The sequence below is a fragment of the Vicugna pacos genome, unplaced genomic scaffold (genome assembly GCF_048564905.1).
Source record: "Vicugna pacos unplaced genomic scaffold, VicPac4 scaffold_102, whole genome shotgun sequence".
Classification (NCBI taxonomy): domain Eukaryota; kingdom Metazoa; phylum Chordata; class Mammalia; order Artiodactyla; family Camelidae; genus Vicugna; species Vicugna pacos.
Window position 1 is genome coordinate 1,106,029 of NW_027328782.1, and position 23,409 is coordinate 1,129,437.

At 41.7% G+C, this 23,409-nt stretch overlaps 1 long non-coding RNA gene across 2 annotated transcripts; it reads left to right on the forward strand.

The window, feature by feature from the left end:
• The first annotated feature begins 3,579 nt into the window (after positions 1-3,579).
• On the forward strand, positions 3,580-12,533 carry LOC140694691 (uncharacterized). 2 transcript variants are annotated; one of them, XR_012070271.1, is made up of 3 exons: positions 3,580-3,829; positions 5,449-5,543; positions 12,299-12,533. It is a non-coding gene; the product is annotated as an uncharacterized lncRNA (long non-coding RNA). The 2 variants fall into 2 exon arrangements; XR_012070272.1 differs by lacking the exon at positions 12,299-12,533 and adding an exon at positions 6,866-7,134.
• The last annotated feature ends 10,876 nt before the right edge of the window (positions 12,534-23,409 follow it).

Genomic DNA, 23,409 nt, shown 5'->3' on the forward strand with positions numbered 1-23,409 from the left:
ATCATTTAACTTAATTTTGCACAACTCTAGAATTTAAAGATACCAAACGTTTAGAGATTATCTTAAGCATACATTTTAAAAATATATATTAAATATTTACCCAAAGCTCTCATCTCATTTGCATTTAATTTACTTAAAATTTTACCACACCACATTAATACTGTCTTTTTTTTGACAAATCTGCAACAGATATAACAGGATTTTATTTGACATTCATTAAACTTAGGTACAGTAAAGGTATTATACTTAATATTGATGACTTTAAAGATGTCTATATTAATTAGAACATACTTAAACTAAACAATGTCATATATTATCTTAATATTGAATATTTTCCATTTCGCACGATGCTGAATGTCAATTTGTTCAGTTTTTATCTTAATACTTAATTTTTAAGTTCTTATTTTTTTACGTCAATTAAGCAGAGCTCTTTCACTTTGACTTTTTTTTTAGCAGTAGAAATATCTCACCACTATAATGTGTACACTGGCTTATAATCAGACAAAAGCTAGAGATCTCATAGCTTCACTTTAAAACTTACTTATAAGATAGGTATAATAAAAGTTGCAGTAAGCTGAATTTGCTTGCTCAAATCACTAAGGCATACTATTTATGAAACAGACAGTTAAGATTTCTTCACAACCTCTGAAGGGCCCGTCAGAGTTCTGAGTTCTAAAATGCCAAAAATTTCTTGGCCTTAAGTTCTATTTCGTTGAGGGAATTAGGCTCAGTCTAAGGTCACTGTTTGTTGTATTTATATTTCTGATCTGCAAGACAAAGACACTCTCTTCCAGGTCCCCAGAGAACTGCTCTGTCAACCAGACCCAATTTTATCTCCTTAATTGACATTTTTGTGTCAGTGAGAAAAGCTGTAAACAAAGAATTCCATGTTTTAAAACTTTAAGGTTTACTGTATCATGTCTTCCAAAGCTTGCATAAGGCATTTAGTAAGGTCTCTTTTCCTTAAGTTATAAGTTAAACCCAGGGTAAAACTCTAATTATATTTTTTTATTAGCCACTCAATATTAGTTTTTAGATTTACGTTATATTGGACTGCTCATGTAACTCTACTGGTTTCCTTTACTTTGTTCAATTAATATTTTCAGAGGGACAGATATGTGCCCAGCCTTATAATACCAAGAAGGGGAAGCGTTTTTCCACTGAAACATATCTATCCCACAACATAAGCAAAAGGATTGTATAAAGACCATTTAAATATACCAATTTCACAAACTTTTATCTCAATTTTATTAAATCTTATACCTTTAATTTTTATATTTATTAGGTTTAATCAATAATTCTTATTTCTAGAAGGAGTGCCAGAAGCATTGTTTTTTTTTGTGCATTGTATATAATTTTATAGAAGTCTCTAGGATGCCCAAGTTTCAGCCAAAGAGCTTAGGCCCTTCTCAGTTTTTAATTTCATTAATTGGTCTGTTGTCCCAATCATTGATCAAGTATTTCAGTCTATATATACATATATTTTAAACTGTGGTAAATAAAATGGGCTTGTTTGAACTTTAATGTTGGGGGGGGGAGTAGGTGATTTTTTGGTCCTTTTTTTTTAACTTTACGTAGCGTAGTATCAAAACCTTGTATGTAAATCCAAAAATGTCCATTTTATTTATCTCATTCAAAATAACCATATAAAAATATTTATCCATTTGGGATAAGCTACTTATCGTTCTTTTTCTTCGACATTTTTACCATCTTTTTTCCAGTTATTCAATTTAATTAACATTAATTATTCTAAGTTTTTATTAGCATCTCTAGAACCATTTATTGGGAAGGAAAAACACAAATGTAGCTTTTCAAACCAGTTTTATTTTTTTAACTAAGTTCTTAGGTTAACCATTAGATATATTTTTCTACATTTAAACTTGATTTTAATAGGTACCAATAAAACAGCTGTTTATAATGAGATCTCTTAAAACTTTCACCAATTTAAAAGTTTTTCCAAATTAAAAGATCCATCATATGGCCATCAATTTATATATATATAAATATATATATAAATTATATATATATATAGTGATTTTAAACCAGTAAGATGAAGCGGCTCTTCCACATGATTGTCGGGGTGTTGCCTAAATAAAATTCAAAGGTTTTCTCTCCAAAAGCTAAAGGCCATTGTGGTCCAGGCTGATGCAGCAAAGTTTAAGATGTCAAAATATCTGAAAATTGGTACAATCAAAGAATTGCTTAGAATCCCAATTTATTTGCGTGGCCACCATATGTACACAATTGTTGAACCTTTTGTATGACAGAGTCCAAGGTTTCCTTTAAAAAATAAAGTAAATATATATATACATACATACACACACTTAATACACCCAGAGAAAGATAAAAAATTTACATTTCAAGGACACAGGAAGAGAAATCCAAGTTCCCCCAAAAGGGGATTTTGTTTTTATAAGTTCAGAATTCCAAAAAATGTTTTTATCAGGCCTGTCAATTACTTTCAGAGTGAGTTTTTTTTTTCTTACTCCCAATTAATGTTGTAAGTTTTGTATGTACATAAAACTGGCTGGGGTAATAGTTGGAGACAGGCAATCTGTCATTTCTTTTTCTTTTCTTTGGTTTCTTTTCTTTATTTTTTTTGAATGTTCTATTCCCCATTGTAAGGTCGGGTTCCCAGAATAAATTTGTTGGTAAGATTTCCCACAGGGACAACTTGGTGGCATGAAGTCTTTGTCACTACCACTGCTGGAAGATTCTCTGTCACCCGAGAAAGCTGTTACGAGCCAGGAGGATGGTCCGAATTCTCGAGTTGAAACGTTCCTCATAAGAGTTTTACTTTTATCCTGAAAAATTCAATGGTTGTAACCAAATTGATGAAAATATTAGACCAGCCTCTTACCTAACCACTCAGTCCTGAACCCAGTGTCTTTCAACTTGGACCCACTCGGGATGTCTCCCCTGGGTGAGTATTTTCCTCATATATTTCCACCAGCCCCACTTTGGACATCTCCTCAAGGTGGGTATTTCCTGTTAACTTTCAACCAGGCCCCACCCAGTATGTCTCCACTGGGTGGGTAATTCACCCCAATTTCTTTCAACTGGAGGGCCACGTACCTGGATACACCGCCAGATAAAACTCAGGATCATCAACCAATATGTGAGATCCGAGAACCAGGAGAGACTCACCCAAATTCATCTGGACTCCCAGAGGAGGCGGATGGCACAAAGGGCCACTGCTGGTACCAAGGCTCCGGTTACTCGGAGAGTCCAGGTGGAGAGAAGTCTGCCGTGGGTCCCGTCAAGGTGTCCAAAACTGTTGAGTGAAATACATGTGCAGCCTAAAAGTTAAGAGTTATGTTTTATTTGGCGGGAGGGCTCGAGCCGGGATGACAGCCTGCCAGATCTCTCTGAGGGACTACTCCAAAGAGGTTGCGGAGGAGCTAGGATATATAGGAGCTTTACAACAAAGACCAGATTGTTGGAACAATAAAAGATTGCTTGTTATCTAAAGAAAGCCAGGTATCTCAAGTTCAAGAATTTAGTACTTTTGTATGTATGAGAGGAAGCAAATATTTGGACTCACTGAATTCAGTTTTTAGACAAGCACCTAGCTATCTAGGACCAGTAAGTAGCCTGTCTTTTCTTATTCTGATTCTGCTCAGAGGACACCATTGTGAGTTGCTGTAGCGGCTGGGCTGCAGGCTTGTCCTAGCTGGGGGGTGGTGGCAGCCTTTAATGACTTGGTTTCAGTATTCTTTGTTTACTGTCATGGTTGCAGTATTCTCATTCACATTGTACTATGTTCGTTCACAGACTGATTATGTATAATCTGCAAACTTGGAAAGCAACCGAGATGGAATTACTGCAGGTACCTTCTGCTTTAATAAGCCGTGTGCAATCATAAACAGGGAGGAAGCATACACTTGGATTTGGTGGTGCAGGGAAGGGTTTCTGCACATTACAGGACAACACAGTGCAGAATTCCTTAAGTCCACTTTTCTTTACTGTAGTGGTTTCTGAGAACTGTTTATGGTAATTAACCAACAGTGACAAACGGTGGCACACATTGCGTTTAAGAGATGGCCGCCTGCAAACTTGTGTATTGGACCGGTGGAATTCATAAGGAAGTGGTCAGGTGGATGGGATAGAGATGGAGCCAAGGCCTGGGCCCAGATTCCAGTTTAAATTGCCATTTTTTCACCATAGGGCCTTGGACTAGAATGTAAACTCTCTTAAACTGTTGGAGAATCTGTGAAATGGGCATGATAATATTCGTTTCTTCCTGGGATTGTTGTAAGTTTTAAAGAGTATTATAGCACACATGAAGCACTTAACACACTGGCACTTAGTAGTGTTCACTCTGTGGCGCCGCCCCGCTAAGCGTGTGTCAGAGCCGTAAAGGCAGCATTTGTCTCTTGAGGATGCACTGGTAGCCCCTTGGCTAGGTTGTAAATTTGGTGATTTCCTTTAATCCTTGTAAATCTGTGTGCCATGGGCAGTTATTTTCATGGACAGATGAGGAATCTCATGATAAAGAAGACTGTGTAATTTGCCCAAAGTCAGACCATAATTTTGGGTGCAGGGGCCTCTGTTCAGCATGGGCCCCTGGGCCCTGTGCCCTCTCTATTCAGCACCAGAGCCAGATGTGGGGTTGGCTGTTTCCCTGCTCAGAATATCCGGCAGGCCACAAGACACACCTGGTCCTGTGCTGCTTGAGCAAAAACTCCGGAGGAGAGGCAGTTAGAAAAGGGATTAACATAAAAACAGACGACTGCAAACTGTGATCAGCTCTGAGAAGGAAAGGAACACGTCTCGTCGTGCAGAGCTGGGAGCTTTCCCGTCGGGGCTGCTCTGGGGGCGCTCATCTCACCTAAACAAGCTCTGCTGCTGCACCAAGGCAGGAAGGCAGGGCGCGTGTGGCCAGGTAGACAGGGCCTCGTTGATCGTACTCATTCCCCATTAAGCAGCAGGTGTCACGGGCACTTACCTAGCAAAAAGGTGTCGGTCATAATCATCACGCACTTGGTAGTTTTATTTGCCCCAGCTTTGAGATGAGGTCATTGAAGCTGGGGAGTTTGCTGCATACCAGTGATTACCTTGGAAATACCCCCACTTGTCTTTCAACTTAGACTGGTGTGGCTGTCATGCCCCAGTCCTGTGAATGGCATCGTGTAGCTTCTCCCAAGTGGCCCAAATGACTGACATTCATAAGCTTAATTCGTAGGAAATTGTATGTGACAATAAGAGTAAAAGGTAGTAAGAAAATGTTTGGAAAACTAGAAAAAAACCTATTCTTCCCCAGCTGGGGGAGTGTACCCTTTATCACTCACCCCACTCACTGCCTGTCACATCCTCCCTGCAGACTCCGTGTTCAGAAGCCACTCTGAGACTTTGAGGAACATTTTGCCTCATGACACTTTTGACTAGGACCTGCGAATTCTCTGTCCTGGTTAACTCTCTCTTCAATGCCATTTAAATTTCTTGCAGGTTCCTCCGCTCAGATGTAAGAATAGCCTCTTTAAATTTCTTGATGCAGCTCCTTAATGAAGATCTTGGGAAGGAAACCTAGCCAAACCTGGGAGGTATGGACATAGTGACTTCAACCTCAGCATTTTGTGAAGTTCAGAATCAGAGGGGTGGGTGACTCAGGAAAGGCTTTTTTAAGGTAACAAGGGGAAAGTGAAAGGACGCAGGCTGTGTGAGAAAGAAACGTCTCAGTCCAAGCCAGCAAGGCACCTGGGTTCAGGATGGAGTCTGGCGAGTGCAGAGTACAAAGAAAGAAGTGCTGTGATGGGAGGGAGGACAGTTGGGTACCTTATTGGGGAGGAAAAAGTGGGCAGAACATTTCCTGGTTGAACAAGAGGATTGTGACATGATGTGCTTGTATTTTGGAGAGAAGGGTTTTGTGGGGACAGGCCTAGGATTACGCTGTCTGGCTGGGGAGTCAGCACAACAGAGAAACACAGAGAACCGGGCAGATGCCAAGGCCCATGCTGGGGGAGAGGCTGCCCGCCAATTGGAGCACTGGAGGCTGCTTCTGTTCCTTAGCTGGGGCTTCAGACTTCCCTTTACAGCCCAGTCCTGTTGATACAAGAATAAAAAACGTTGGGCATGAGAAGGGCTGTGTCCCAGGCTTTGGTTGAGCCCCTGGGATGTGCCCCACCAGATTTTGTTCCTTGGCTTCATGCAGTAAAGTATTCAAGAGCAAGCCAGTGTTGAGTAAAAGTAGATTTATTCAGAGAGATACATTGAAATGCAAGAGAAACTTCACGAGGTGTGGGGGTTTGATGCTCAGTTTAAAAGTAGGTGCACACTCCACAGACAGAGTGTGGGTCTTCTCCGAAGAGGGTTAGAGAGTGGTGACCGCGAGGTGGCGCTGTGTTGCTTGTTTTCTTGGGCTTGGTGGTTTCATATGCTAATAAGTAGAAGGACCAGCCTTAGGGCAAGGGGCTGGGATTCCCAGGGAGTTGGCCATTTCCCACAATGTGACATTTGGTAGCTAACATTGGGACTGCCATGGTGCCTGGGGCATGTTATTCACCATGTTACTATTACAATGGGTGTTTACTGAAGCTTAAGACCTGCTAGAAGTTAAATCTCTTCATCCTGAGACTCAAGGCATATTGGGGTTTGAATCCTTCACCATTTTGATGTTAATTGCTTTGGCCTTCCTAGAATGGCTGTGCTCTGCCCCCTTCCATCCTATCTCACTGTGATGACACAGAGACAGCAAAGGCTGGGCCCTGCCTGTGCTCATGCATTTAATGGCGGGAGTGGTGGGGTGGGCTTATGATGACTCTGAGTTGTGAGAAGGATGTTTCAGATTTTCCCACGTGAGACATGGGGACCTGACAGCAGTCACCGCAGATTTATTTCACGGGCATCATCGCTTTTGTTGTTACAGAAACAACAGGCCAGCCAAGAAACAAGAATCACTCAGAGGGCTGGAGTACTGAGATTTATTATGCTGGCGGGCTCAGAGGGGCTTCTGTTCCGAAGCTCTGAGCACCTCCAAGACCTGCACATGAGGTTTTATAGGGTTAATTACAAGCATGGGGCTATTAGACAATAAGGCTCAAACAACAAATAGCAAGGAATCAGTGCACTGAAGCTTATCAATTTGGAAAGATCACGTTACTGACAATTGTTGACCTTAGATTTACGATTTAGCTTGTTAACCCAGTAAACTGACGCTAAACTTCAGATTTACGAGTTAGCCCGGCAAAACTTAGATCAGTAAACCAACACTTATCACACTTAGATTTGTAACTTAGCTTGTTAGCCCAGCTGGGCTTTTCCTTCACAGTGTCACTTATCTTTTCTATTTTTCTTTTTTTCTTTTTTTATGTATTTAATCTAAATTTAATATCAGGGTTTTTTGGGAAAGAAATATCTCTTTTTCTTTCTTTGGAACTCTTTTGGGGGGTGAGGTAATTAGATGTATTTATCTGTTAGTGGAGGCCCTGGGGCTTACTTTCAGGACCCCGTGCACCCTAAGCACACGCTCTACCACCCGCCCCATCATCTTTTTCTTTTTGCTTTAGCTGCCAAGAATCTTACAGCTTAATTCCTAGTCAGCCTTTAACACTTGCCCTGACTTCATGGAATCCATTTTTATGAGTTTATCTCCCCCTGGTTTCATTTAAGTATTGAATCTCCATTTTCTCTTCATTCTCAGTTTTGCCTTTATTTTATTATGGTTGTTAAGCTGTGTTTAATAGAATTGTTTAAATTCTCTGTAAGCAAGAGTCTGAATGTAAATAAATATGTAAACCAACAGCACAATTAAATGCTTTTATATTTTCTAAGCTGTTTAGTAGTTACTTAAAAACCGAATTGAATATTAAAGTGATAACATTTTAAAATTATTTTTTAATTTTTTATAAAGGTATAGCTGAGTTAAAATATGATATTAGTTTCAGGTGTACAATAGATGCTCCATTTATATTTACTGTAAAACATTGTCTGTATTCCCTGTGTTGTAAGATACGTCCCTCAAGCATGTTTACATTACACATGTTGCAGTTTGTATAAGAAAGTCGGGTAATGCAGAGTCTGGGACGTGGCTGGGTCTTACCCAGGTTCACGCTCACCCTGACTGTCAGATCTCAGGCCCTCACTTCTGTCTGCAGGGGATCGAGTGGAGGCAGCTCTCATCAGCGCTGGCACCACCCTCTGAGTGGCAGTGACAGCAGTGATTGTGTGTGGACGTGCAAAGTGTTGTTCCAAGCGCTTTACATGCGTTTCAGCATTTAATAATTAAAGCCCTCCTGTGAGGAAGCGTTTTAAGTTTTTAATGTATAATACATTTTATTTTGATATTGATAGATTTCAAACCTCTGGAAAATTTACAGGAGTAGTACAATAAACGCTTAGATACAGCTCACCTTAAATGTCACTATTTGGCTTTTTGGGTCTGGCTTATTTTAGCATAAACTTTCAAGGATCTTCCATATTGTAACCTGAATTAGTACTTTGTAGTCTTTGTTTGATAATATCCTTTTTCTTTGTTTTCGTTTTTGGTCTATTTAAATATATTTTCATTGAAGTCTAGTCAGTTTATAATGTTGTGTTAGTTCCTTGTGTACAGCACAACACTTCAGTTAAATAGGAACATACATGTATTCAATTTCATACTCTTTTAAAACATGTTACAATAAGATATTAAATATATTCTCCTGTGGTATACAGAATAAACTTGCTGTTTATTCTTTACATACTCAGTATCTGCAAATCTTGAACTCCCAAACTGTTGCTTCCCACACCCTTTCCCCTCTGGTAACCATTGTTTGATTTCTATGACTCTGTGTTTCTGTTCTGTAGATAAGTTTATCTTTTTGTTTCTTTGTTTTATTTTTTTCTTTTTAGATTCCACATGTGAGCGATCTCACATGGTTTTTTCCTTTCTCTTTCTGGCTTACTTCACTTAGAATGACATTCCCCAGGTCCATTGATGTTGCTACAAATGGCATTATTTTATTATTATTTTATGTCTGAATAGTAGTCTATTGGACAAATATGCTACAACCTCTTTATCCAGTCATCTGTCAGTGGACATTTAGCTTGTTTCCATGTCTTGCTATTGTAAATAGTGCTGCTGTGAATATTGGGGTGTAGGTGTCTTTTTGAATTAGGGTTCCTTCTAGATATATGCCCAGGAGTGGGATTGCTGGTTCATATGGGAGGTCAATTTTTTTCTTTAGAGGAACATCTATGCAGTTTTCCACATTGGCTCCACCAAACTACATTCCCACCACAGTGTAGGAGTGTTCCCAATTCTCCGCAGCCTCTCCAGTATTTATTGTCTGTGAACTTCTGAATGATGGCTATTCTGACTGGTTAGAGGTGATACTTGATTGCAGTTTTGATTTGCATTTCTCTGAGAATGATATTGAACATTTTTTCATGTGCCTACTGGCCATTTGTATGTCTTCATTGGAGAAATGTTTCTTTAGGACTTCTGTCCATTTTTGAATTGAATTGTTTGTTTTTCTTTCTTATTAAGTGTAAAAGCTGTTTACATATTCTGGGAATTAAGCCCCTATCAGTTTCATTTATTGTAAATATTTTCTCCCATTCCATAGGTAGGTTGTGTTTTTGTTTTGCTTACTCTTTCCTTAGCTATGAAAAAGTTTGTAAGTTTAATTAGATCCCATTTGTATATTTTTATTTGTTTTTCTATTGCTTGAGTAGACTGCTCTTGGAGAACATTGTTTAGATGTGTCAGATGTTTTACCTATGGTTGCTTCTAAGAGATTTATAGTGTCTTGTCTACATGTTTAAGTCTTTAACACATTTTGAATTCATATTTGTGTATGCTGTGAGGGAGTAGTCTAACTTCAATGATTTACATGCAGCTGTTGAGTTTTCCCTACACCATTTGCTGAAGAGGCTGTCTTTACTCCATTGTATGTTCTCACCTCCTTTGGCAAAGTTTCAATGACCAAAAGTTTGTGGGCCTATTCTTGGTAATTTTGTTTATCCGTTCATTGATGGATGGATAATGTTAGTAACTTTTGGCTACTCTGAATGAAACTGCTATGAATATTGATGTGAAATTTTTTATGAGAATATATTATCATTCTGTTGGCTGTACAGTTGGCCCGCCATATCTGTATTTTCCACTACATGGATTCAGATGGCTGATTATAAAGGGACTCGAACATCCTTGGATTATGGTATCCAGGGTGTGGGGTTCCTGAAGCCAACCCCCCGAGAATTCTGAGGGATGACTCTATATGTAGGTGTGGAATTGCTGAGCCATATAACTATAAGCATTTGAGGAAATACCAGACTTCTCCAAAGAAGCTGCACCATTGTGCCTTTCCACTGGTCGCATATGAGGTTTCTCTGCCTCCTGAACGATATTTGTCATTGTCCATGTTTTGGTTATAACCATCCTAGTGGGTGTAAAATGAGATCTCATTTTGATTTTGATTTGACTAGTGATGCTGAGCATCATTTCATATGCTTATTGGCCATTTGTATATCTATTTAAATTCATGGTAAATTTAAAATTTGGGTCTATTTTCTTGTATTGCTCAGTTGTAAGCATTTGTTATATATCCTGGATGCTGCTCTCTTATTAGATACAAGCTTTGCAAAATTTTTCTCCTACTCTGCACATTGTCCTTTCACTATATTTTTTTAAACATTAAAACAATTTCTTTACAGGGGAGGTAATTAGATATTTTGATTTATTTTATTTTTCTTGCTAAGCACACACTCTATCACTTGAGATACCCATTTCCACTGTCATTTCACTTTCTTGATGATGTCCTTTGTAAGAAAAAGGTTTTAATTTTGATAAAGTCCAGTTTATCTGCTTTTTCTTCTATCACTTGTGCTCTTGGTATGGTATCTAGGAAACCAAAGCCTATCCTAAGACCACAAAGATTTATACTGTGTCTTCTTTTAGAAAGTTTATAGGTTTAATTTTTACATTTCTGTCTGTGATCTATTTTGAATTAATTTTTATTTGTTATATAAAATATGAGTGTTCAGATTCCAGATTGATTCTTTTGCCTGCAGATACCCAGCTGTCCCTGTACCATTTGTTGCATAGACTATTCTTTCAATGGAGTGTTGTTGTCCCCCTTGTGGAAAACTGTCTGTAAATGTAAGTTTTTTCCCCTTGGTTTTTATTGTGTCTCATAGATTGATTTATCCAACCTTATGCCAGTACCATGCTGACTTAGTACTGTAGCATTTTAGTACACTTTAAAGTGAGTCCTCCTACTTTACTCTTCTTTTTCAAGGTTGTTTTGACTGTCCTGGGCCCCTTGCACGTCCATATGAATTTTGGGATTAGTTTTTGAATTTTTGCAAAGAAGTCAGCTGGAATTTTGATAGGGATTCCACTGAATATGTAGATCACTTTGAGGAGTCTTAACGTATTTAATAATATTTTCTATCATTCCTTGAAAATGGGATATCTTCCATATATGTAGATCTTTTAAAATTTACTTTAGTGATACTTCAAAGATTTCAATGTACAAATCTTGTAAATTTTTGTTAAATGTATCTCTCATTTTATTTTTAATGCTGTTGTAAATGGAAAGGCTGAGTTTCTTATGGGTCGGACTATATATCCATCTTCTTATTTCTAGAATTCCTTCACAGCAAATACCCTAGGTTTATATTTGCTACATAAATCTATCCACAACTATTCCCCACCCCGTGTTATAAGAAACCAAGACCCAAGTTAAGCTGCCTGAACACCTATGTGGAAGTGAGAAATGAGACCCTTGGGTGGGGCTTTGTGCAGATGATACTGAGAGCTTATTCAGGATGGCTCCTTCATAATTTCTTTTAAACAACCCTTTCAGTGTATTTAGTCAGATACATTGAGAACATGCCCTTTTGATGTGCGGAGTAGCTAAGAGTATGATTTTCAAATAAATTCTAGTGAGAGTTTTGTACTTGAAACCTAATTTGCATCAATCTTTGAAGATTTATGTTTCAGGAGCTTTGACTAAAGAACACCTTTCTTTATTCAATAATGACAACTAAATGCTCAAGCAACATGTAAGAGTTTGAGCAAACTGCCCCCGCCCCGTAGTGCTGGGTGGCTGCAGCTGTAACTGGAGTCAGCGCTTACCTCTCCCAGTAAGCTTGTGCTGATCTGCTCAAAGGGGTTCGTCTAAAATTTTGTCAGTAGTCTGTTGGACAAAGTCATAAAACATTGATTGAAAGTTGCTGGAATGCAATATACCCTTATTAATATTAAGTAAGCACATATTGAGTGCTTACTGTATGATGGAATTGTCCCTCAGCCTCACATGAATATTATTTCTCTTAAAACTTCTCATATTTCCTTGTTATTCTCACTTTACAGATAAGGAGACTGAGAATTAGGTCTTCTCTATTTTGGAGGAAGATCATTATCAATGATGGGAAGTTGTAAGGAAAAAGATATCGATTCATCCTAAGAAAACATTTTTCTAAGTGTCAGCAATGAAGAAGTTGAACACTGAAGAAGGTGATGATTGTTCGAGTGAGACAAGCCCCGGGTTGTACGGTGTCAACATCCCTGTCCTGGACACGGCACGTGTAGAGCTGCGTGGTGGATGAGGCGGCACGGTTGCTCAGGGAACGCGGATGCCGAGCCATTGGGCTGTGCTCAGGCACGGTGGGGCTTTCTCCAAAGGGCAGTGGACCGTCATTGACAGATTTTAACTAGGGGAGTGGGGTGCTCTCGTAGATCACTTCTGTCTTACAGAATGCTTGGAAACATTTAGAAGGCTCGGCAGGAGGTGATGTGATGAGTCAGTAGGGTGGCTGCGACGTGTATCAGTGTTCAATTTTCAAGTTGTTTTCAGTCCCAGGCTTGTGGCTCAGAAGCCGTGTCACTTTGGATCACGCACTCAAGGAAGAGAAACAATTTATCTAATCAATTGAAGCAATGATGCACCGACCTCCCAGGACTGCTATGGAGATCCAGTGAGGTAACGTGTGCACAGTGTGCAGCGTGGTCCCCAGCACACAGTCACTGCTGAGGGAGTGCCAGTGATTACCTGGTAGGTCAGGTGAGGGTGGTGGGACTCGGTGACTGAGGATATCTGGGCCCTGAAGGAGGGGTCCATTCACATCTGTGAGTGATGGGCCTGAGCTGGGAGATGCAGGGAGACCTTACCCCCCGAACAGGTGCCCTGGGCAGGACGACTATGGGAGGAGCACCGTGAAGTCAGCTCTTTGCAGGTGAAGTTGGAGGTGCCCTTGAGACATCTAAGTGCAGTGTCACGCGCTCATAGTGGAGATCTGGGCCCGGGCTGTGCATTTTCCTATAATCTCAATCCCTGAGGACCCCGAAGTATTGATCACTTAACGTGAAGACATACTTTACAGGATAAATGAATAGTAGTATCATGTCTGTCATCCAAGCTTAGGTCTCTTTATTCATCAGTCACTTTGCTAAATGGGTGCGTACTGACCTCACTTCACCGTCCTCCCCTGGGCTCAAGCTCCACAGAAAAGAGCTGGTGAGTCTCCCTCTTTTCCAGAAGCAGACACATTTAGCTGGTAGCCTTCTGTACCTCGTCAGGCTTAGGATATTAGTTTGTTGTTTTAATTCTATTTCTCCTGACAGGAGAGACGTTTTACCTCATGATCATGTTTCAATTAGCTGTTACTGAGAATTGCTGATCTGATACATAGTGCATGGATTATATTAGCTTTGTAGAGTAGTTATCATTTTTCTGTCTTTGCCCTTTAATTTTGTTTGCCCCTTCAATGTTCTATCTTATTTGGGGCCTTATTTTTTTTTAATTAAAAAATATCATTTAACAGTTAAGAAAAGCAAAGAAAAAATGCACATGAGAGCTAAATTTAGAAAATGTATAGTGTGTTTTCTGTCTTGGCAATGGAGGTTTCTAGAAACTCATGAAAACCTTCATTACACAAGTTCCTTAAAATGCTGATTAAGAAATAAAACCTTCCTTCCTCATCTTTCAAACTGCACAACTAATTGTCAAGAAAGAGAGGGGGAATCCTCAGAAGCCAAGACAAACGAGAAAGCAGGGATTCTGGGAGATACACGAGCCTTAGAAACCCTGGGATGCCGGTTGGCTCCCGAACTGATTTTCAGTTGCCTTGGCAGGAGTGCAGGAGGTGAGCCCGAGGCCCCTCACACTGGGAGTTGGATGGCTGATCATATTATCGACCAAGCCCATCCCGAGAATCTTGGTTAACTAAAGGGTGAAATTGGAAAAAAAAATTCCTCAAGGCAAGAAAGTAAGGAAAGTCAATTTTGTTGGAAGAGGGGAAAAATAACAAATCCAAAGTAAGGATATATTTTAAAGCTCTTCTGGCATGAGAGTGACCACAAACTCCTGGCAGAAAAGCACAGCTACTCCTTGATTAAGAAGATGTGTTTTGAATGAATCAGTGAAAATCCATTCCGAAAAAGGCCTCCAGATTCTTGTGGATCAAGATACTGGACCACAAACACCTCTCTTCCAAGGTCTCATTCAAATAACCAGAAAGGTTTTAAAGGAAAGTAGCAATAATCATAGTTCTATTTATTGACATTACTATATGCTAGGAATTCAGAGGTGACTATGCAGTTGTCTCCTCTTTTATGGACCTTACTTTCTCTTTGGGGAGACTAAATGACATAGTTGGGTAGCTTGGTGGAGGGAGGTGTTCGTCTGTTACAATTAGCCAGGAGAGGAGATTAAGAAAGCAGTGAAGGGTGGGTGAACTTTTTAGCTGAGGACCGTCTTGTTCTGCTGGCTTTTAATTGCAGACTCAATGAGCTGTCAATGTAGGGAATATAAATTACGGAGGATGGACTTAGCTCAGGCCCCTTTAGAATGGACAAGTGAACCTGGAGAAAGACAGTCAAATCTGTGCAGACATTAAAGTTCACCTGAATGTGCTCCATCCCTGAGCCAAAGATAGGACAAATATGCAGGACTTCTTGAGGAGAGAGGAGTGGTTTTTAAGGTTCTCCAAGAATAAATCCCAGGGAAACGGGAAGGCCAGTTGTCAAACTGTGACTTTCCCCTTTGGACGGTATATCCACCAAGGTTATTGGCCTTTTATAGGTTTTCATTTCTCTTTATTACATGTCAGGTGATGGGGACGTGGGCACAGGTGTTTGACACCTTGTTGAGTCGGCTTTGAGTACCTGCCTAGCACGGGCACAGTTGCGGCTGTGTCATACATCTTGCAGCCCATCCCGTTCCCCGGCTCCGTGATCACGGCAGAGTGGTTCCTTGTTGACATGTCCGTCTCCTCTGTGACACCATAACCCATGAAAAGACCGGAACGTATTAACTTGGCTTTGTTAAAGTCAAAGGAACAGATCAAATATGGAGTCAGATTTGTTCTTCCCTATTTCAGTAGTGCCATGGAGTAGGCAGTTTGGGCAGCTTTCTGTAGGATCCTGGTGGCTTTCCCTCTCAGCCTCTGGGCGCCTCTATTGAAAACCCTTCATAGCTGTCTGGCCTGCTGGAAAAACACTCTGCCTATTATGCCCTGAATATGTTTTCAGTTTATAACTCATATCTACTCCTTGGAAAACAACTCAAAAAAACTCAGTTGGTTTTCCACCAGCCATGGGCAGGGGTGAGGGGTACCTTCTTATTATTTCATAAAATAATAATAATAATGAATAGTAATAGTAATAGTAGTAGTAGTAGTAATAATAATAATAATAATAATAATAATAATAATTATAAAAGAAGTCTTAAAACAGCACTGGGCACATTGGAGAGAGTTAATCAATGCTTCGTGGCTTAAATCAAAAGTGATGACTCAGTGATTCCATGGCTGCTGTATTTGCTGAGCTAGTTATTCCTATGCTCCATTACACATATTTTTTTAACTGAAAAAGAAATACAAGCAAATGGTTCAAAAAATTCAAACAGAGCACAAATATACACAAGTGAAAGAAGTTTTCCCTCATTCTCTGTTCTGTCTGCCCTCCCTGGTAATGCCACTGTTTACTATCCTTTGGGTGATTTTCCATATATGCTATGCACATTCCCAACTATGTATGTAAATTCCATTAAGGTTTTAGTTATTTTTAACTTAAAGGGATTTAAATCCTCAAGTGGCTTCTACCCGGGTAATAGAACAGAACAAGTGTGACTCCATATTAGATCTGATCCTTCGAATTTAAGTTTATGCTCTGTCTCCTAGGCTTCATCTTGCTTGTAAAACAATGTTGCTTAGAGCCTGAAATATACAGGAGAGCCTTTTCTGGAGGCTCTGACTTTTAAGGATATTTAACACTTTTCATTCATAAAAAGATAACAAATTGTAGAATAGAAAATAACGTTTGCTTTGTTGGTCGTTTACAAAGATTTGACCCAGGCAGATAGCTGCAAGGACAAAGGATTCTAACAAGAAGGAATTCCTACACCAAGAAGATTGCAACAACCAAGCATGTAGGAAAGGAGCCTGAATTGTGATTTGGGGAGATGGTTTTTCAAGACATTATTTTGCCATTTAGGTCTACAGAAACTTGCTATTCCATGACCGAACAGCTGGTCTTCCAACTTATTGGCCTGTCCTGCACTGAGAATGAATTTGGACTCGGTAACACTCCTATCTACCTAGCAAGCTGGGCACTGGAATTGAGAGTTTCGGAAATAACAGGCCAGCCAAGAAACAAGCACCAATCGGAGTGTTGGAGTACTCAGATTTATTATGCCAGCGGGCTTAGAGGGGCTTCTGCTCCGAAGTTCTGAGCAGTTCCAAGACGTGCACATGAGGTTTTAAAGGATTAATTACAAATAAGGGGGTATTAGCCAATAAGACTCAAACAAGAAAAAGCAAGGAATCAGTACACTGGAGCTTATCAACTTGTAATAGATCACGTTACTGACACATGTTGAGCTTGGATTTACGAGTTAGCTTGTTAGCCAGGTAAACTGACACTAAACTTAAGATTTAGCCTGGCAAAACTTAGAGAAGTAAACCGACACTTATCACACTTAGATTTGTGACTTACCTTGTTAGCCAGCTGGGCTTTTCCTTCACATGAGGACACCTCTCCTACACCCAGGGACCTACTGTTAGCCCTTGATGGTTCTACAAGTGTGGGGTGTGGTTTACCCAGGAGGGATGGGGACTATGCACCAACACTCAGGCAGTCTGCTCTGTCTGGGGCGCTGATCTTGTACCACCCCGCTCCCCTCCAGCCCGACAGCTGGGACAGTGGGACTAAGGCAGAAATCGTGCCTGCTTGTTTCCCAGCGTGTAAAAGGGGAATATGTACTCTTCCCAAGTTAGTTCTGAGCGACAACACCTGCGGGTGCTTGGTTCCCAGAGCAACAGAAAACCAAGCTCCGCGTGGGGGCATCGGGTGGAGGGCTGGACCAGCGAGGTAAAACTTCAGCTGCGGGTCTTGAAAGGTTACAGAAGGGTACAGAGGCAGTATTGCTGCCTCCTTTGGGGTGCCCCCAGAGGTAAAGCTTTTTCTCTTCGCTAAGACCCTCCCCTATCCAGATCCCTCTCTTCTCTCCGCTCTTCATGTCCATCTGCCTCCCTCCACTTTTCCCCTCCTCTCCTCCCCCTCCCATCTTCTTTCTTCCTCGCTGCCCCACCTTCTCTAGCAGAACACAGAGAGGATCGCTGGCCTTCCTGCGCATGCGCAGTGAGTGCCAGCTGGACCACGGTTTGGAAGCTCCAGCTCCGAGCCGGGGATCGGCCCCAAAGTCTCCTCAGCTCTGTAGCCCGGTAAGCCTTTAACTCCTGCCTGGGGCCGGGGCCTCTGACTGTGGAAGTGCAAGGTGGGGAGCCCCCGGAAAAGTGGCGGCTGCAGGAAGGCGGTCCGCGTGTCACAGCCCTCAGGGAGCCAGTCAGCCTGTGTCCAGCTGAATTGCTCGGGACAGACCCCTCTGCCCACGCCACCTGCCTCGGCGCCCCAGGCACACCTGTCCAGGGCGAGGTGTGCACCTGCCGCCTCTCACCCAGCCGGGCTCCCCTCAGTCCGCGGCTGGTGTGCATTTCCCCTCTCCCGCCCGAAAGTCCTCTCCTCCCGGGCTTCCTCTCCTGGGCCGTCGGCCCGTCCCCGCCCCTGGGCGGGCTGTGTCCCGGGCGGGCAGGGTCTGCGGACATGGACGGGGCAGCTGGGGCTGGGGCTGGCCTCCGAGCGGGGCTGCAGACCGCGTTTCCAACCCCCCCCGCTTTCCCTGCCCCGCGACCCCCGGGCTGCCTTCCTCTCCCTTTCCCGCTCCCTGAGGACCAGCTCAGTGGCGTGGACGCTGGTCTCTGGGCTGAGAGTCACCGGCTGTGACGCCCAGCTTCTCCTGGTGGAGTCGGGAAAAGGGAGCGTAAGTGCTGAGCGAGCTTCTGTCTCCTTCCTCAGTGTTTCTGCCGCAGGTAAGTACCTTGAACACTTTCAGGTGTTATGATGGCGGTGCTTGTTGATGTCACGTGTTTTTATAGTGAGAGGGATTACAGTGGTGAAAGCAGGGCTTGGTTCTATTAAAAATGAGCTGAAGGCATAAGGCTGTGACATCCTCCTTCCTTCCCTCTCCCAGGGTGAAACGTGTGACCATCGATCTTAAAAAGATAATTACAGTCCCTAACTAGCCCAGCCCAGCTAGTGTGTGTTAACAGGAACAGCACCACCAGAGGCCTTGGAGACCCAGGGACATTGCAGTCCTAAAAAGCTCCTGGCACAGTTTGGTTGGTTTTGACTTTTTGTTTTTCTTAAATTGTGTGGCACACTAGTAGTAAAGAGGGAAAAATAATTGTCAAGAAATATTTTTTCATATACCAGCTTTATTGTGATTTTGTTCAAACACCATTAAGTCCATTCATTTAAATGGTACAATTCAGCAGCTTTTAGCATATTCACATTTGTGCAACCATTATTATTCCAGGACGTTTTCATCACTTCAGAAAGAATAGTGGAAATTAATGACCCAACCACCCCTCCCCAGTGGTGTTTCTAAAGAAGTTTCTTGGCTATTCCTGACCATAAATTAACTTGTTACATTCCATGAAAAATCTGGTAGGAATTCTAATCAGAATTGAAATGAATCTGTCTATCAAAACAGGAAGAATTAATGTCTTTATGGCATAAACTTCTTCTACCCATGAATATATCTGGGACCCTATATTTTCATCTCTCCAGAGCCTGGCCCATGGGAAGTCCTCACTATTTGTTGGGCTTGTCAATGATGAGATTCTATACATCGTTAGTTGCAATTGTAGCCTTTCACAGAAGAGAAAATTAACGTCAGTGAAGCCAAGTGACTCTCTGATTGTCAGAAAGAGTGACAGACAGTGCTGGAGTGATCCAGTGGACTCGGTGCTTGCAACCAGAATTCTCCACCACCTACAGCTAAGGGGATTAGAGTGTTCTTTTATTTTTTTTCTTAATGACGTTGCTTTTATTTTACTTATTTTTTAAAATTATTTTTTATTGAAGTGTAGTCAATTTACAATGTTAGTTTCAGATGTACAGCAGAGATTCAGTTATAAACATATGCATATGTATATATATTTGTTTTAGATTGTTTTTAGTAGAACTCATTACAAGTAATTGAATATAGTTCCCTGTGCTATATAGTAGATGCTTGTCATTTATTTTATATTTATTAATGTGTATCTGTTAATCCCCCCTTTCCTGCCTGCTTACCACAGTTTGCTTTCTATGTCCATGAGTCCATTTCTAGGAGCAACATTTTTCCTAGTATTATATGCTCCTTGGCTGCTATCAGTTTCAGTAATTCCATCTTATCTGTGGGCGCTATTCTTCTGGTGGCGTTTATGTGGTTTCACACGTGGTAAAAAAAGATCTGTATTTGGGAGAACTCCAGGCCTCGTGTAGTCCCTGGTACAGAGCGCCCACTGAGCTGATGCTTGAACTGGGGAACAAACATAGTAAACGTTGGAATTTCCACTATGGTTGAGGCTTCCAGGTTTCCATAACCTGTTTAGCCCACCTTAATGTTGGCTGCACCCATACTGGGTAATTTGGTGGAACTTCATGGTATGGTGGTATAGAGACAGGACCTTGTATGCTTCTTCTCTTTCCGTTTTCTAACACTCATTCTCCTGGGCCTCCCATGTACTCCCCCAGAAGAGCCCAGGGCTGGCTTGGTGCTGCTCTGAGGCAATATTTATTAATAAGGCCCTTTCTTCATCTGTTCTGAGCCTCCGTTTCTTCCTCTGCACAATAAGGGCTTGGACTAGATAAGTGCTTTTCAGTTTGTTTTAAAGCCATGTTTCCTTTGAGAAACAGAAAATGCAAATCTCTCCTCCCATCGCAACCCTTTAGATTTTGACACATCCTCCAAAGAGTGACATAGCTCTTTGTGGAAAACTGAAGTGATTGTGATTCTAGGTGGCACAGAAAAGACTCTTCAGAGATTTATTGCAGGGAGAGGGCAGGAAAGGGGCAGTATGTCACACTTTCTAGTGTGAGCACTGGAGCAGGGGCATGGATTTAAGTACAGAGACTGACGTGGCCTCTCTCTAATCTTGTACAATGTGATAAATTTCTCTACCTCAGTTTCTTGATGTGTCAAGTTGGGGTGATAATATTTTAGGGCTTTCGTGAAACATTATACACATAATTCATTTGTGTCTCGGTAGAAACAAGACCTGCTAGGGATTCAGGGATTTGTTTAAAAAAGAAAAACCTTGTCCATAGCAGTCTGTCGGTGTGTATTTTGAATTTCCTGGAGGGTGAGGGCTGAGTCTGAATTCCATCGTGGGGCAGGTGGCCCATAGTTCTCTGTGCCCCAGATTGCCCCCTCCTCCCCAGTCCTCTTCCTCAGTCCAGGATGAATTTCCCTAGTAAATTTACACAGAAATCTTGTGGAAATGGCTTTTCATTTTATTGTTTCACCTAGAAGGGCTGCCTTAATGATCTGTGTTGTCAGGTATTGAAGGACTGCCATCATGATGTCTGGTCAGGTTAAGGCTATGCAATTGGGAGTTTCTATTTAATAAAAAAAAAATTACAAATAGAAAATTAGAACAAGGGTGGTGACAGGGGCTCTTGGAAGTGGGCACCATTAGCTTTCTTAGCTTCAGGTGCGGTGGCCTCCTGCCACGACAACCCATCTTCTTGCTCTGAAGTTTGAGGGACCAGTGGGTTCAGTGGGAATGTTAACTGAGAGTATCTCATGGGCTGGGCATTGTCCTATTTGTACTGTGTGTTCCTTATTTGAGACAGTGAGCTCACTTAACCTCAATAAGCTCATTAAAAAATTAGACTTTTTATTTTGAGATATAATGTAGATTCCCATGTAGTTAGTTGTAAGAGACAGTATGGAGACGGCCTATGGACTCTTTGCCCAGTTTTCCTTAATGGTTCCATCTTGCAAAGTTGGGGTACAATTCATACTGACTCACTAACAATTTTAAGTTTGTGTTATTGCCCTCATTTCTATTCACGATTAAACTGGGGCTTAGAGAATCACACAGGCCTGCCCATGTCACCCACATGGTTAGTGTAGAGACGGGTGGAACTTGGGCTTGGGATTTCCAGTCAGTACCAATATGATGGTCTGTGGCAGGGAGCAGCATTCACTTTGCTTGTTTAGTCATTCATTCAACAGACATTTATTTAGTAACCTCTGTGGGTCAGATGCTTTCATAGGGTTATCTGATCTTCAACAGTATGGTGAAACAGGTAATGTTTTCTTTTTTTTAATCTGAGAAAATTAGCTCTGAGACGTTATAATCCCCCAAAGGAAATATAGCTCATAAAGGAGCAATAGTAAATTTGTACATTCCACCCTTTTTATGCAGGTGTTACCCTAGGCATTTTACATTTGCAAACATCCGTAATCCAGATATATTCTTGTAAGGCAAGGATTTTGTTTTTAATTGAATTATAGTCAAGTGTACAATGTTGTGTCAATTGCAAGATGTTTTTTTAATTTTGAATTAAAAATATTTTTTGAGGAAGGTAATTAAGTTTATTTATTTGTTTCATTATTTAAAATAAGGTACTGGGGTGTGACCCCAGGATCTCGTACATGATAAGCTCGTGCTCTACCACTGAACTGTACAGTCCTCCCCAAGGCAAGTTTCCTCATCCATTATTCTGCAGCTTAGGAGTTCAAATAAATTGGATAGAAATCCAGATCTTTTGATCCTACTGTGTTCCTTTTCTTTATATTCTGCTGAAGGGGGTTGGGGAAAGCAGTTCCTTTGTTCATTTCTTTATTCAGCATTTTTGTGCAGTGACTTCGCTTCAGGACCTTGCTAGGTGCTTGGAAACAGAAATCAAGAAATGACCCTTCTCTGCAGGGGCAGGAAGCCTGGACCAAAAGCTGGGTAATGTGATCCGAGCTATGTGCAGACGCTGAGGACAAACTGTACCCCCGGATTTGCTTTGGCTTCCCTTGCATTCTGGCTGGTACACACCAGATCACTGCATCCCAAATGTGCCCGCAGCCCACAGCACAGTATGTACCTCGATCTCCTCTCCCCTCTCCGCAGGGCCTGCAACATGAGCATCCCTGACTACGTGCAGTGTGCTGAGGACTATGAGACTCTTCCCGTTGTGGTCCAACCCGTGGGGATCATCTCAGAGGAGAATTTCTTTTGCATCTATAAGCGAACCTCCTCAGTGAGCCAGATCAGCCCGTGCGGCTTCCAGTGGGCACTCTGTATCCACTACAGGCACCAATATGCGCCAGAGAGTGGGTGGAGCAGCTTCCAGAGCCACCGCAAGTTCGTGGGCCCTGTCACCATTACCGACTTCCTCTCTGCCAAGGCCTTCTAGAAGCTCCATGTGCAGAGGAGCTGTATGGCACCGCGCTTAATGACTCTCAGCTCTTTGTCTTTGTGCTGCATGGGGTGGTAGCCGAGCAGCCGGGCAGCGACGTGTCCTTTAATCTACGAGGACTGCAGGGTGGTGGAGAAGAGGATTGAGGACTTCACTTAGTCATTCTTCATCTTGCCCATGTCCAAGTGGCTGGATGCAGACCCAACAATTCTGGGGACAAGATCGCCCTCCGCTGCACCCCGTTTGAGAAGGAGGACATCATGGGACTGGACACAGACAGCAGGTAAGTTTCCCTGGAGGCCAGTCCACCCTGGCTGTGTTCCGGGTTTCTTCCCTACATCCAGAAAGGGATCAGCAAGGAAGAGGACTGTGTTGTAGCTAAGGTGGAGGGAGGTGAAACCCGCCGGTTTACAGACATTTAAAAGTGAATCTGCCTCTGTTTCAGAGAGATCCTTTTAGGCTTAATGTGGACACTTCCTCCCGCTTTTCAGCCAGGACCATGGTGGGACCCCTTGAGTCACTGTCCAATAGAGTAGCCACAGCCACTGATGCTAGGAGCACTGGGGAGGAGGCTGGTCTGTGTTGAGATGTGCTGTAGGTCAAATACATATTAGACGCTGAGGTTTGTCTAGTAAAAGAATATAAACTATCTTGTTACTTCCTATATTGATTACATGTCAAAATGATAGTATTTTACATGCAGTAGATTAAGTAAGATCTGTTCTTAAAATTAGTTTCTA